Source organism: Myxine glutinosa, chromosome 9, assembly GCF_964187855.1.
Source record: "Myxine glutinosa chromosome 9, kmMyxGlut1.1, whole genome shotgun sequence".
Lineage (NCBI taxonomy): Eukaryota > Metazoa > Chordata > Myxini > Myxiniformes > Myxinidae > Myxine > Myxine glutinosa.
Window position 1 is genome coordinate 51,479,910 of NC_136269.1, and position 14,757 is coordinate 51,494,666.

The window sequence follows — 14,757 nt, forward strand, 5'->3', positions numbered from 1 at the left end:
ACACAAAAAGTTACAAACGGTTTAATGAGTTATCAAGTTTTACTAACCATTTTATAAATGCTCTATGTGCCCTCCATCTGCTGCAAGGACAACATCGAGACGATAGTTGAATTCGTCCCAAACGTCTCTCAGAGTGTCTTCTTTCACTGAAGTCACCGCTGCCGTGATTCTGTTTTTGAGGTCATCCAGATTAGTCGCTAATGGTGGCACAAAAACACGGTCTTTGACGGATCCCCACAAGAAAAAGTCGCAGGGTGTAATGTCTGGGGATCTTGGGGGCCAAGAGTGTAGCGCCAAGTCTTGGGGTCCCATGCAACCTATCCAACGTTGAGGCAGCGTGTCATTTAGAAAACGTCGAACCTGCAGGTGCCAATGTGGCGGTGCTCTGTCTTGCTGAAAAATGAAGTCATCGGAATCTTCATTAAGTTGTGGAAAGAGCCAGTTCTGCAGCATTTCGAGATAGGTTTGCCCCGTAACTGTTTTTCCCTCGAAAAAGAAAGGGCCATAAACCTTTATTTGAGAAACGGCACAAAACACGTTCCCTTTCGGGGAATCACGCTCATGCTCTACAGTGTCGTGTGGATTCTCTAGTCCCCATATGCGCACATTGTGACGGTTAACTTTACCGCTTAGATGAAACGTTGCTTCATCACTAAAAATCAAACGCGGTAAGAAGCAGTCGTCTTCCATGTTCTGTAACATCGCATCACTAAATTCTACACGCTTTCCTTTGTCACCTGTACGAAGAGCCTGTACCAGTTGCAACCGGTATGGCCTCAGGATTAAACGTCGCCTTAACACACGCCAGACAGTCGTATGAGGGATCGCAAGTTCTCGGCTGGCACGACGAGTGGACTTGCGCGGGCTACGCAGAAAACTCTCTTGAATTCTTCTCACGTTTTCCTCTGAAGTGCGTGGTCGCCCTGGGCTCTTCCCCTTACATCAACAGCCTGTTTCCTCAAATTGTCGGTACCATCGATGAATGCTCTTTGGCATTGGCGGATCAATGCCAAAACGTCGTTGAAACGCACGCTGCACCGCAATTACGGCTTCAGTCTTGCTGAAATGCAGAACGCAAAACGCCTTGTGTTGCGGGGTCGCCATCTTGCGAACAACTTAGGCTAGAGGCTGTTGGTGCGCTGGGAGAGCCATCTAGCGGTGGTCATTTGAAACTCTATGCCCCGCCCTTTCAAGTGGTAAGAGGTTAATTTGTGGGCGGTTCGTGGTTGCAGAGATATAGCGATTTCAAATCGGGTCCATCTTTTTCAAACACCCTGTATATATTGTTGCGGATATGGGACTTGGCCTCAATATCCGCTTGTAAATACTCCCCTATTTCCCCAATACTCCCCAACTATCCCCAATCCCCCATTCCCTAGTCCCATTGCCTGTAAATAACACTCTGTAGAACCGACCTTCCCCTTTTTCCCTCATTAAATGTCGTGCCCAGGTCCACCGCATCACACGTAGACAACTTTCGGACATCTTGCTAGTTATTCTTAGTCTATGTCAGTTAAGGACTCGTTTCCATTAATTCTGACTCTTCGTTGCACCAGAATGTGATTATATGGCACCAGTAGTGAGTTTAGGACCTTCCCTTACCTCCTCTCTTCTTCCCCAAACAACAACTACAACAACAACTACAACAACTACAACAACGGCGCGCGCGGGGAGTGTGCGTCCTCACTCCGGCTCGGTTAGCCGCCATTACCCATGCGCTCCACGGGGTTACCACGAAGGGGCTGGCTGTCAGCTCCTCGTCAAGGGCGGAGCCTGGTAACCCCCCCCGCACCCAATAAGAAGGGCGGACCGATTCCATCTGGGGCGGAGCTAACGAGCCGAGGGCGTGTCACTCCCCGCCGGATATACGCAGCGACTTACCGGATGTGACGAAAGATGCGCCCCCAGCTTGAGAAGACAATCACGACATCCGAGCGCTGCGACCTCCCCGCATCTCTAGACCGGACCGGGTCGATCCTGCCCTGAGCCCAGGTGCACCTGGAGCCATCGATTCTGCCTTTCCTTGCCATCAATCCCCGTGTGAGTCAGTTTTGTCCTGTTTATCTGTCGTCTGTCAGGGAATAAGATAAGTGTGTCTAAGTGCCTGTCTTTCTATGCTGTCCCTCTCATTCCTGTAATCTAACCTTCCGCCCTAATATAACCTCCTCCGGAGGTCTTGAGAACTGAACCCTTGGTGTCGTGTCATTTTAGTCCCAGCCGTTGTGTCCTTTTCCTTCATTGATTCAGCGTAGCGCGACTCGGCAACGTTCGAGCATAATCGGGTAAACGTGCAGGCGCGGTCATACCAAACCGCTCGGTGAACCAACATCCACCACCGCGTCTGTAACAATTGGTGTCGAGGAGTGGAATTCGGACCCGGGACTAAATTTATTAGGCCCAAATTTTGGAACACCAATTGTACCACTAGGGTAACAATTGGTGTTGGGGAGGTAGAATTCGACCCGGAGCGCGTTTCCCGCTCGAAATTATAACGGCGAAATTTGAATTTGTTTTACGGAAATAAAAACCCGAATTTTGAAAGTCGCGCTATGGCGGATCAAGACAGCTGGGGTCCGGTAGGGGAGAGTGAGGCAGGGTCGGTCCAGGACCAAATTGAGGGACGCGAGGAGAGCGAAGCAGTGAGGGCGGCAGGGTCGCAAAATAGCGTTGTCGCGCACGTGGGTGTAGCGGCACCAAATTTAGCCGCGGCCGTGGTCGCGGTAGCCGAACCCGAGATGCCAATGAATTGGAACCTGTTTATGAAACAGATGATGGCCTTTATGGTAAAAACAGACGATAATTTCAAAGGGATGGAAAACAGGATGGGAAACCAAATGGGGGTAATGGGGAACCGGATGGATGCTCAGAGTGAGCAATTGGGGGTAATGAGGGACGAAGCGAGGGGAACCGGTGAGGGGTTAGACAATAATTTTAAGGGTTTAGACAAGAAATTTGGGAAGTTAGACGACAAATTTGAGGGGTTAGACAACGGGATAAAAGAGGTGAGAAATGGGTTAATGGGGTTAGAAAACAGAATGGAAGGCAAATTGAGGGACATGAGGGACCAAGCGGAAAGGGAAGTTAACCAAATGGGGCAGCAGATAGAGGGGGTCAGAATGGGGGTAGAAACCAAACTGGATGCTTACAGGGAGGAAATGGAGCAGATGAGGGTGGCATCTGGGCAGGAGATGCAAGTGATGGGAGAGGAGATCAGAAGAGGAGTGAGTGAGGAGGTCGGAGGAGTGCGCGAGGAGGTGAGGCACTGTAAGGAGCACATGGAGAAGGAGGTGAGAAAGGGGACTGTAAAGTTACAAGGGGGCATAGAGGACCTGACGCAGGAGGTGGAGCAGCTGACGGTGGGACAGACGGAGTTAGTGGAGCAGGTACAAAGGAACACTGCGGTAATAGGAGGGTTAAAAGCGACACAAAATGACCTAAAAAATGACTTGGTAGCGACGAAGAGGGAATGTCAGATGGTACGTGAGGGACTGACAACGAGGCTGGACGAGGTGATAGAGGTAATGGAGACGAAGGACCGGCAGGTGAGGACGCACATGGAAACGGTCAAGGTAGCCTTGGAGGACGAGCTTGAGGAGACGTACCAGGGAATAAAAGAGGTGAAGCAGAAATTAGAAGAAGTGGAAGAAGGGATGAGCGAAATTAAGAAGCGACGGAGAGGGGATAAGAAGGAGATAAAGGAGGAAGTAAAAGAATTGGTCCAAAGTCTGTGTTCGGATCGTGATGATGTGCTCATTAACCGGATGAGGGATTCGCAGGTGATGGAGGAGAAGCGAAGAGGAAGAGGACCCGGTGTAAGTGGTGACCAATATGGTCGTGCGTATGATGCGCCAGGGGATTTAAGAAGCTTGGGGGTCGAGATGGACCCGGGTGTTCGTGAGAGGCCGTTGGTGAGGTGTGCGACAGGTCTGGTGTGCGAAAAAGGAGGTGTGCGAGAAAGTCCGACTCTGGGGTGTGTGAGGAAAAAGTGCGTGCCAAGGAGTGAGGGTGCTGGCGAGAGTGAGTCGGTCGTAGCGCGTGTGCGAGGGAGCACATGGAAGCGCGGTGTGGTAAGTGTTACAGAGGGTGTGACGGGAGAGTGTGCGCGAGAAAGGTGTGTGACGGACGGGTGCATGAGGAAAGAGTGCGCTGTCAAGAGTAAGGGTGAGTGCGCTGTCAAGAATGGAGGTGAGAGTAGTGAGAGTGACAAGGAGAGTGAGTTGGTTGTGACAGGTGAGCGAGGATGTACACCTGGGATGGAAGGATGCACACCTGGAATGGTAGAGCGTGAGTGGGAATGCACGCTGGAATTGGTAGTGAGGCACGTGGTTGGGTGTGCGGGTGAGAGCACACCTGTGATTGTCACAGAGGAGGTGACCGAGGAGGGGGCGCGAAGAGGTGTATTGGTGAGGTGTGCGAGTGACGAATGTGTGCCAAGGTGTTCGGTGGTCAGGTGTGTGACCAAGGCTGTGAGTGGAATGAGTGTACCGAGGTGTGTAAGGAAAGGTACGAGGAGCATGGAGACGGCTGGATGTGTGAGCAAGGAACGGGCTGCGGGGTGTAAGAATCCAGGTGAAGCATCGACGGTAACCAGGTTAGAGGTTAGGTCGACTTTTAGCCGAAGCGGGCCCTCGGTGCGTGCCGGGCCTCGCTTTGAACGGCCGCGTCCGTGCTCCACTAGGCGGAGCGGGCAGCCCGATAGAAAGGGTCGTCATGGCGACCACTTTTTGTTGAGGCATTCCGGCAGGTCGAGATCGGGACATTGGATGGCTCCACGCCGAGATGGTGCGTGGGATCTCGGCCCGGGTAAGCCCCCGTCCCTGCACCGAATGCGGGACGTGTCCAGCCGCTGGCACCAAACAACCCGCATTCATGGCTTGGCTTCACGAAGCCGGGCTTTGGATAGGAATTGGCGCACCGAGAGGCATTAGTGAGTAGACGGGTGATGAGGATAGTGTTTTGGCCCCAAAATTAGAGAAAAACAAAATTTGATGATTGGCAAAGGAGTGGCAGTGATGATTGGTACAGGGATTGGCAGATGATTGGCAAATTTTTGATTTGTGGAAATTTGATGTGCAAAATTGGTAGTGAGCGATGGGCCCGGTGGGTAAGGGGGGCATCCCTGCCACCCTTCCCATAGTGGGGCAAATGCGCAATAGTTTATGGGGTGTACTGCAGTGAAAACTAGCCCGGGTGGGTTAGGTTATATTGATAGGGCCCTAGAAGATGACATTAGGTGACGTTAAGGTTAGCTAGTGACTGATACCTGTAGTGGGGACGCAGGTAGTTTAGTGTGGATGATAATGACGTGGGAGCGCAATAGTTTAAAGGCACGACTGGGAAGCGCAAGTTTCAGAAGGGAGTAGTTAGCTGAGATGATGCCGTGTGTGTGAGAATTGAACAGGTGTGATTGCACAGGTGTGCAACTGGACAGGTGTGTGGAGCAGTGTATGAGTAGTGAGTGTTGTGGATCAGCGCGAATGCGCTTGGGGAGAGAAGGGTGCAGGTGGCACCAGGTGTGAGAGCACAGGTGTGCAGGTACAGGTGTGTGGAGAGAGTTGGAGTAAGTGGTACGGAGTGGTGTGCATGGTGCGAAGGTGTGGATGGGGGAAGAGTGGACCCCTTTCACGAGTACCCGGGGCGGGTAGTGTAAGTGTTAGGTAGAGGGTACAGGTAAATTGTGGTTGGATATTGGCATTTGTGGTGCGGTTGCAGAAGGGTGTTGTGGATGGGTGCATTAGTGTCGTGGAAATGGCTGGGCGTGTAGCCTGTTAGTGTGTGTAGTTGGTTGGGCACTCCACCACTGTGAGGATGTCGGCCAGGTGAGGCCGCAGGTGGGCTCTGGGAGCCGGTAGTTGTGAGTGGGTGCCTGAGGATCCCGGGTGTGGATCGGGCAGCCCAGTGCCAGAGAGGGCACCGAGTGGGGAGAGCGCCAGAGGGCCTTCCCCAGGTAGTTAGGTTAGGGTAAGGAGCAGGTAAGCTCGGAGGCAACTGCAGTGGTGGAGGTGTGCAGGTGGGTAGACCCGCTGGGAGAGGTACACGCCACAGCCCAGAAATTGTGCGAGGGCACCGGGAGATGAATCGGGGGAGTGAGACCCCAAATTGAAAAGCACCACAGTTTGGCCAATGGGAATTGGTTTTTAGAACCCATAGTGTAAGAGGGCCAATGGTTTGGCCGGAGAAAGACCCCGGGTAGTGTAAAGTTGTTAAAGTCATTTAGGAAATAGTTAGGATTGATGAACCTGTCGCACCATACGCAGCCACTTACCTGTGGTGATGATGATGACTCCACACCTGTGTTTTCTTTGTTTTGGTGCAGGAAATGAGAATTGCTGTTGGATTTGTGAGACGCATCACGACGTGGATGAGACATTGGGGTGATTCCATCTCTCCCTCCCTAGGAGGGACTGATGATGAATTGGAGATGGCAAATTTTGATGAGAGTTGAAAATGGCAAATTTGATTGGTTAGGAGGGAGAGAAGACGAATTTGGTATATGGGAGGAACGGGGAAGACAGTAGGGATGTTTGTTGATTTGTAAAATAGCTGTTTATGGGTAGTGTTGTGTTTTGTGGATACAGTAAGGGGTAAGGGAGGGGCCATGTAGGTTACCTGGTTGGGGGGGGGGGGCGTACGGTAGGAACGTACCTGTCTCACCTGGTTCCCATGTGCCCCCAGTGTGCATTACCTTACATTGCGTGCACTTTTGCGCCCTTACCACCTTACTCACTTGTCTGCTTCTTTTGTCTCCCACCTCCGAGGATCTGGCTTTGGGGCAGAGAGAGAGGAGAGAGAGGTGCTGGCTACGCAGTTGTGGGCCTGCACTTTCGCTGCTTGCTGCCGGGATCGATACACCATATGGACCGCAATGTTTGTGGCCACCCACAATGGACCGCAGTTCTTTTGCGGCCAAGCACCACCCGTGGATGGACCTATGGGTCAACGTGGCACCTATGCCATACAGGTGAACCACTTATAGTTGGCCCCTGACGGCCACAATACAGAAATGGACGCGGTTGGCGCCTTTCTTTATTTTTTGAAAGAGGCAAGAACACCAAGTGCACCACACGAAGGCAAGACCAGCGGCAGAACATCGGCCGGCTGTGACACCACCGGTGATTCATAAACACTTTATTGGTGCACCGGATGGTGCTGACTGTGTTATGGGGTGGTGCTTTTCGTGCTGGGAAAGGGTGCTCTGCACGTTATTAAAGGCCGTAGGCCACAGAGCACTCGTGGGTTGGTGTATCGATGCTGGCATGCGTGCTCTCTCCATGCATAACATCTGCATGTGTCCCTCCAAAAACAGGTCCTGGATCGTAGTGTAAATATCAGCGTAGTCTTGTAAATAATGCTCCCTACCGGCTGTATGTTTAGTTTGCGAATTCTTTCCGCAATTCGGTTATCCTGTGGGTGTGTTTCTGTGAGGAGAAGGGTGCAACGTCGCAGGGGGACATATTTACTCATTTGTGAACATCTGTAAAACTGTCGCACTCAGGGTAGAGTTAATAGTAGAGGGAACTACATCTGAGTGCCACACTAAAATAGGTAAAAATTTATCGGGTCGGGACGCCCCGAGGGTAGAGAAGGGTGCAATGTTGCGGATATGGGACTTGGCCTCAATATCCGCTTGTAAATACTCCCCTATTTCCCCAATACTCCCCAACTATCCCCAATCCCCCATTCCCTAGTCCCATTGCCTGTAAATAACACTCTGTAGAACCGACCTTCCCCTTTTTCCCTCATTAAATGTCGTGCCCAGGTCCACCGCATCACACGTAGACAACTTTCGGACATCTTGCTAGTTATTCTTAGTCTATGTCAGTTAAGGACTCGTTTCCATTAATTCTGACTCTTCGTTGCACCAGAATGTGATTATATGGCACCAGTAGTGAGTTTAGAACCTTCCCTTACAACCTCTCTTCTTCCCCAAACAACAACTACAACAACAACTACAACAACTACAACAACGGCGCGCGCGGGGAGTGTGCGTCCTCACTCCGGCTCGGTTAGCCGCCATTACCCATGCGCTCCACGGGGTTACCACGAAGGGGCTGGCTGTCAGCTCCTCGTCAAGGGCGGAGCCTGGTAACCCCCCCGCACCCAATAAGAAGGGCGGACCGATTCCATCTGGGGCGGAGCTAACGAGCCGAGGGCGTGTCACTCCCCGCCGGATATACGCAGCGACTTACCGGATGTGACGAAAGATGCGCCCCCAGCTTGAGAAGACAATCACGACATCCGAGCGCTGCGACCTCCCCGCATCTCTAGACCGGACCGGGTCGATCCTGCCCTGAGCCCAGGTGCACCTGGAGCCATCGATTCTGCCTTTCCTTGCCATCAATCCCCGTGTGAGTCAGTTTTGTCCTGTTTATCTGTCGTCTGTCAGGGAATAAGATAAGTGTGTCTAAGTGCCTGTCTTTCTATGCTGTCCCTCTCATTCCTGTAATCTAACCTTCCGCCCTAATATAACCTCCTCCGGAGGTCTTGAGAACTGAACCCTTGGTGTCGTGTCATTTTAGTCCCAGCCGTTGTGTCCTTTTCCTTCATTGATTCAGCGTAGCGCGACTCGGCAACGTTCGAGCATAATCGGGTAAACGTGCAGGCGCGGTCATACCAAACCGCTCGGTGAACCAACATCCACCACCGCGTCTGTAACAATATATATATAGTCACGTGAAAAAGTAAGTACACCCCATGTAAAGTTTTGACTTTTTCAACATATTTCAACATACAGCTATTTGATCTTCATTTCAACAATATTGATAGATAAACGTGATATAATATAACAAATATCATGAAACATTTACATTTTGTAGTCCATTGTATAATTTAAATAAACATAAATGCAAATTTCGCATGTGGAAAAAGTAAGTACACCCTTGGCTCTAATAGGTGGTATTGCCCCCTTTGGCAGAAACAACCTCAAGTAGGCGTTTCTTATAACTGTCTACCAGTCTCTGATATCGACTGGGAGAAATTTTTGCCCACTCGTCCATGCAGAATTCTTTCAGCTGTGCAATGTTTGAGGGGTTTCTTGCATGCACAGCTCGTTTCAAATCCCCCCACAACATCTCGATGGGATTTAGATCCAGGCTTTGACTTGGCCATTCCAGAACCCTCCATTTCTTTCTTTTCAGCCATTCCTTGGTGGATTTACTGGTATGTTTAGGGTCATTGTCATGTTGCAAGGTCCACCTTCGGTTGAGCTTCAACTTTCCGACAGATGGCCTCACATTATCCTCAAGCACCCTCTGGTACAATGAAGAATTCATAGTGGATTCTATGATGGTGAGCTGCCCAGGCCCTGATGCAGCAAAGCTGCCCCAAACCATAATATTTCCACCAGCATGCTTTACAGTTGGTATCAGGTTCTTGTGGTCAAATGCTGTCTTTGATTTTCGCCAAACATGTCTTCTGGTACTGTGGCCAAATAGCTCTACCTTTGACTCATCTGTCCAGAGCATATTGTTCCAAAAGTGCTGGTCTTTCCCTTGGTGTTCATTGGCCAACTTTAGTCTTGCCCTGATGTTCTTTCTGGACAGCAAAGATTTCCTCCTGGCACACCTCCCATGAAGATCAAATTTGTGCAGCCTCTTTCTAATGGTAGACTCATGCACTTTGACATCAACAGTGGCAAGAGTTACCTGTAGGTCCCGTGATGACATTCTGGGGTTCTTAGAGACTTCTTTCAGCATCTTGCGGTCTCCTCTCCGGCTGAACTTGCTGGGGCGGCCTGGCCTGAACAACTTGGCAGTTGTTTGGAATCTTCTCCACTTGTAGATGATCTTCGGGACAGTCGAATGATTGATTTCAAATTGTTTGGAGATCTTTTTAAATCCCTTCCCAGACTCGTAGGCATCTATAACCTTCTTTCTGAAGGCCTCAGAGAGCTCTTTTGACATAGGCATGGTGACGCCACACACTTCAAGAACAAAGAGCAAACCAAACGAAATGTATGAGGTTTAAATAAGACAGGTTCCTCCAAGATCCTCTCTAACGATGTTCTAATCATTTGCACCTGAGCTGGTGCACTTGATTCGAATTTTAGGTATTTAAAGTAGTGATAAATGTAGGGGTGTACTTACTTTTTCCACATGTGAAATTTGCATTTATGTTTATTTAAATTATACAATAGACTACAAAATGTAAATGTTTCATGATATTTGTTATATTATATCACCTTTATCTATCAATATTGTTGAAATGAAGATCAAATAACTATGTTGAAATATGTTGGAAAGGTCAAAACTTTACATGGGGTGTACTTACTTTTTCACGTGACTGTATATATATATATATATATATATATATATATATATATATATATATATATATATATATATATATATATATATATATATATTGTTGCGGATATGAGGACTGTATATTTTTTTGATTGTGTGAATTATTATTATTGTTTATTCTGCGCCCCCTGCCTCCGGAGCTGTGCAAAGGTGAAAGGGCATCCCATAATTAGTCCACAAGCATACACGTCAGCCAATAATAGAATACCCCTGTTCGATAGTTATCTCTTATTCTGTGTTTTAGGGTAAGGCTGTGTCTCCCATTAATTGAAGTACTCCATTGCACCAGTGAAAGAGAATAGATCCCCTTTCATTCCCATCCCCAAAATCTCCATTTCCTTTCACATCCCCTTTCGTCATTGCCAAGCCTCGATTGCCAATTACATCCCCTCCAAAACCACTATTGAACATGTGCTCGGGTCGGGGAAGAGGGGCGTGCCCGCCCGTCGTCATCAAGGGCGGAACCAGAGGGTCGCGTGACCAACCAGGGCCGAGGTGAGCACACCGATGGGCGTGTCCTAAAGGCCGGCGGCTTGATCGCCGGAGGCGCTATAAAGGCGCGCGTGCAAGTGGCGTGGAGGAGTCGGTGGTGAGAAGTCGGTGGTGAGGAGTGAGTGGACCAAGAGAGAGAAAGAGTGGTTGGACCAAGAAAGAGAAAGAGTGGTTGGACCAAGAGAGAAAGAGTGGTTGGACAGGGAGACGTGCAAGAGTGTTGTTGAGTTGAGGGTTTGGACCAGACGAGTCAGACGAGTCCTGGCAAAGCAAGCGGCGGCCACAGCAGCAACAACACCCAACAGCCGCTTGGGGCCTGGACGGCGGTTTTGAGCAGGGCCGCGAAGGAACGGCGGCTGCTAAACGCGCCGATCGTGCTGCAGGACCCCCTTGGACCTTCCTCTCCCTCCAGCCATCCACCTCCTGCCTTTCCTCCACCCTTCTTGTGTACGTGAGTTTGTTCTGTGTGTCTTGTCCCTGGGTATTTAATTAAGTCTGTATAAGCTAGTATTTGCACTGTGTCACCTGCGTCTTATGTGTTGTAAATAAACGTGACTGCTTTCTTTTTGCTTGTGTGTATAATAAATCCAATTACTCTTCTGTCCGTCTTCTCGTCTTATTCCTTTTCCTCTTTGCATTTCGTCGTTTTAGTCTTTTCCAGATTGGGCAGCTGCGGTGCGATACGGCCAAAGTTCTGGGTGAATCGGGTGAGTCGGGGAACAACTGTTCGGTCGCGGAGCCTTCGCTCGGCAAACAACATCCTAAACCGCGATCAGTAACAATTGGTGTCGGGAAGTGAGATTGGACCCGAAGCGCGCTTAACGCGCTCAAAATTACAAAGTACCGAAATTGCTTTTGTTTTACAAAACCCGAATTTTGAAATCGCGCCATGGCTGGTCAAGGCGATCGGATGCCGGTGGGTGAGCTAGAGGAGGGGTTAGGAGTAACCCAGGATCAGAGGGACGAAGTAGAGGAGAACATTGGCAATATGGTTGAGGGGGTATCAGACGCACAAAATGGCGCTCTCGCGCACGAGGTTTCAGGCGCGCAAAAAGGCGCCTCGCACATGCGCGCGGTAGCCGAGCCCGCTGTATCAGCGGGCTTTAACATGCAGCCGATTGACATGCAGGCCCTCATTGCGCAGCTACAGGCAGCTGTACAGATGAGTATGGGAGACCAAATTGGAGGTTTGAAAAACAGTATGGGGGTAATGAGGGACGAATTGAGGGCTGATAGTGAGCGAATGAGGGACGAAAGGAGGGCTAACAGTGAGCGGTTGGGAAACCAAATTGAAGCAACAACGAACGGAATGAGGGCCGATAGAGAGGCAAGGGAGCAGAGGGACAGAGACCGCAAGTTGGGCGAAAGGGTCCAGGGGTGCACGAGGAAGTAACGCGGGTCGAGAAGCGCCGGTTGAACGAAGTTGAGAAAAGCACGGGTACAATGACAGGGGTAGAAATCGCGACCCGGGGTTTGGAAAAGCCGGCGACCGCTGAGGTAGAGGAGGGTGTTTTATTAAAGCCAGCGGTCGTCGAGGAGAATAAAGAAAAAGCAGTGCTGGGAATTAAAATTGAAGAGATGACGGAGGTAGCCCGGGAATTGCAGGAAAAGATGGAATATGTACAAAGTCCCTGCTCAAATCACGATGCTGTGCTTAACCCGAATGGAAGTTGGCAGGTGCGCGTGGAGAAAAGGATCCCCCAGGTGAGTCGTGCTGTATATTGTGCGGGTAGATTTTGCAGGAGGATGTTTAGCGACAAAATAATTGTCGCGCGCTTGGGATCGAGGAAGCATCCGGGCGTTGGTGAAGGGTCCCGTGTGAGTGGAAATGGCACGCGTGTGGAAAAAAAGTGTGCGTCAAGGGGTGAGCGTGTTACGAAGCGCGAGTGTGATACCGAGTGCGAGCGAGAATGCACGTCGGGGTGTACGGAGTGTGACACGAATATTGAGTTGGTGATGGCGCAGGTGCGAGAGGGCACATCGGAGCGCGAGTGTGAAACCGAGTGCGAGCGAGAATGCACGTCGGGGTGTACGAAGTGTGACACGGAGAGTAAGGTGGTGGTGGAACGTGTGCGAGGAAGCACACCTGAGTTGGTAGTAGCACGAGTGTGGGAGAGCCCATCTGAGCGCGTTAGTGGGTGGATGCCAGAGTGCACGCCCATGGTGAGTGTTACGGAGGACGTAACGGAGGAGAGGTGTGGACCGAGGTGTGCGCAAGAGTGTGCGCGAGAGGGCTGGTGTGTAACAGGGAGAGCGTTGGTGGAATGTACGGACGGCGTTGGAACGCCAGGTTTTGTGAGGGTGAAAGGGGTAGCGTATGCGTGTGAGCATGCAAGTGAAGCATCGACGGTAACCGGGTTAGCGGTTAGGGCGACGGATAGCCGATGCGAGCACTCGGGGCGCGGTGTGCTTTGTTGGGTGTGAGGCCCGGCGCGGATCGATGCTGCGTCGCTTCTCTTCGAAGCGTCGTTGCCGATTCGGGCTTGGCCCCGCCCCGCACGGTCGAGTCCGGGCCTTGTCGGGCCAGGCGACCGGTCCGGTTCAAGGGCGAGTGGGAGGAAGCGGAACGGTGCCCCCTCGTGGGGACGGGGTTCCGACCGGGGGAGATTGAGCCATCGGGCCCGGGACCGCAAGGTGCCGCGCCGAGATGGTGCGTGGAACCTCGGTCCAACCAAACCACCTCCCTTGAACCGAAAGCCGGACGGATTCAACCTGCAGGCGACCAAACCACCCGAATTCATTGCTCGGCTTTACGAAGCCGAGTTTAATGATGTCATGACGCACCGAGGCTAGGATATAGCGGACTGTGATGATGGTGATCGTGATAGTGATAGTGTTTTGATCCGAAATTTAGAAAAGTGAATAGAATTGGCAGTAATTGGCAAAATTTTTGATTGGCTGAAATTTGGTGAGCAAAATTGATAGTGGGACCTCCCCGATGTGGTGGGATGGGCAATCCACCATCCCTCACAGAAGGTGGGGCAAAGGAGCACTAGATTAGGGGGTGTATGGCAGTGAAAACTAGCCCGGGTGGGTTAGGATATTGTGTGTAGGGATCTAGCGAAGATGACATTAGGTGACGTTAAGATTAGTTAGTGACTGATACCTGTAGTGGGGACGCAGGTAGATTAGCGTGGATGATAATGCCGTGGGAGCGCAATAGTTTAAAGGGACGACTGGGAAGCGCAAGTTTCAGAGGGGAGTAGTTAGATGAGATGATGCCGTGTGTTTGAGGATTGAACAGGGGTGATTGAACAGGTGTGATTGCACAGGTGTGCAACTGAACAGGTGGATGGAGCAGTGTATGAGTGAGTGATGGTGATGTGTATTTTGATGACCGAATGGTCCAGGAAGAGGAGGAGGGTGCAGGTGGCACCAGGTGTGAGTGCACAGGTGTGCAACAACAGGTATGAGGAACAGGTGTATGGAATAAATGGTAGTGTGGAATGTATGGAGTATTGGAATGGATGGTCGTGGAGTGAGTATGGTGGAAATTGTGGAGTGGAGTGGATGGTGCGAAGGTGTGAATGGGGGAAGAGTGGACCCCCATCACGAATACCCGGGGCGGGTAGTGTAAGTGTTAGGTAGAGGGTATAGGTAAATTGTGGTTGGATATTGGCATCTGTGGTGCGGGTGGAAGAATGGTATTTGGATGGGTGCATTAGTGTTGTGGAAATGGCTGGGCGTGTAGCCTGTTAGTGTGTGTAGTTGGTTTGGGCACTCCACCACTGTGAGGATGTCGGCCAGGTGAGGCCGCAGGTGGGCTCTGGGAGCCGGTAGTTGTGGATGGGGCCCGAGGATCCGGAGGACGGACCCGGGTAGCCCAGTGCCAGAGGGCACCGAGTGGGGTGACAGAGCCAGGAGGGGCTGTCCCCAGTTATTTAGGTTAGGGTGAGGAGCAGGTAAGCTCGGGTGGCAACTACAGTGGTGGAGGTGTGCAGGTGGGTAGACCTGCTGGGAG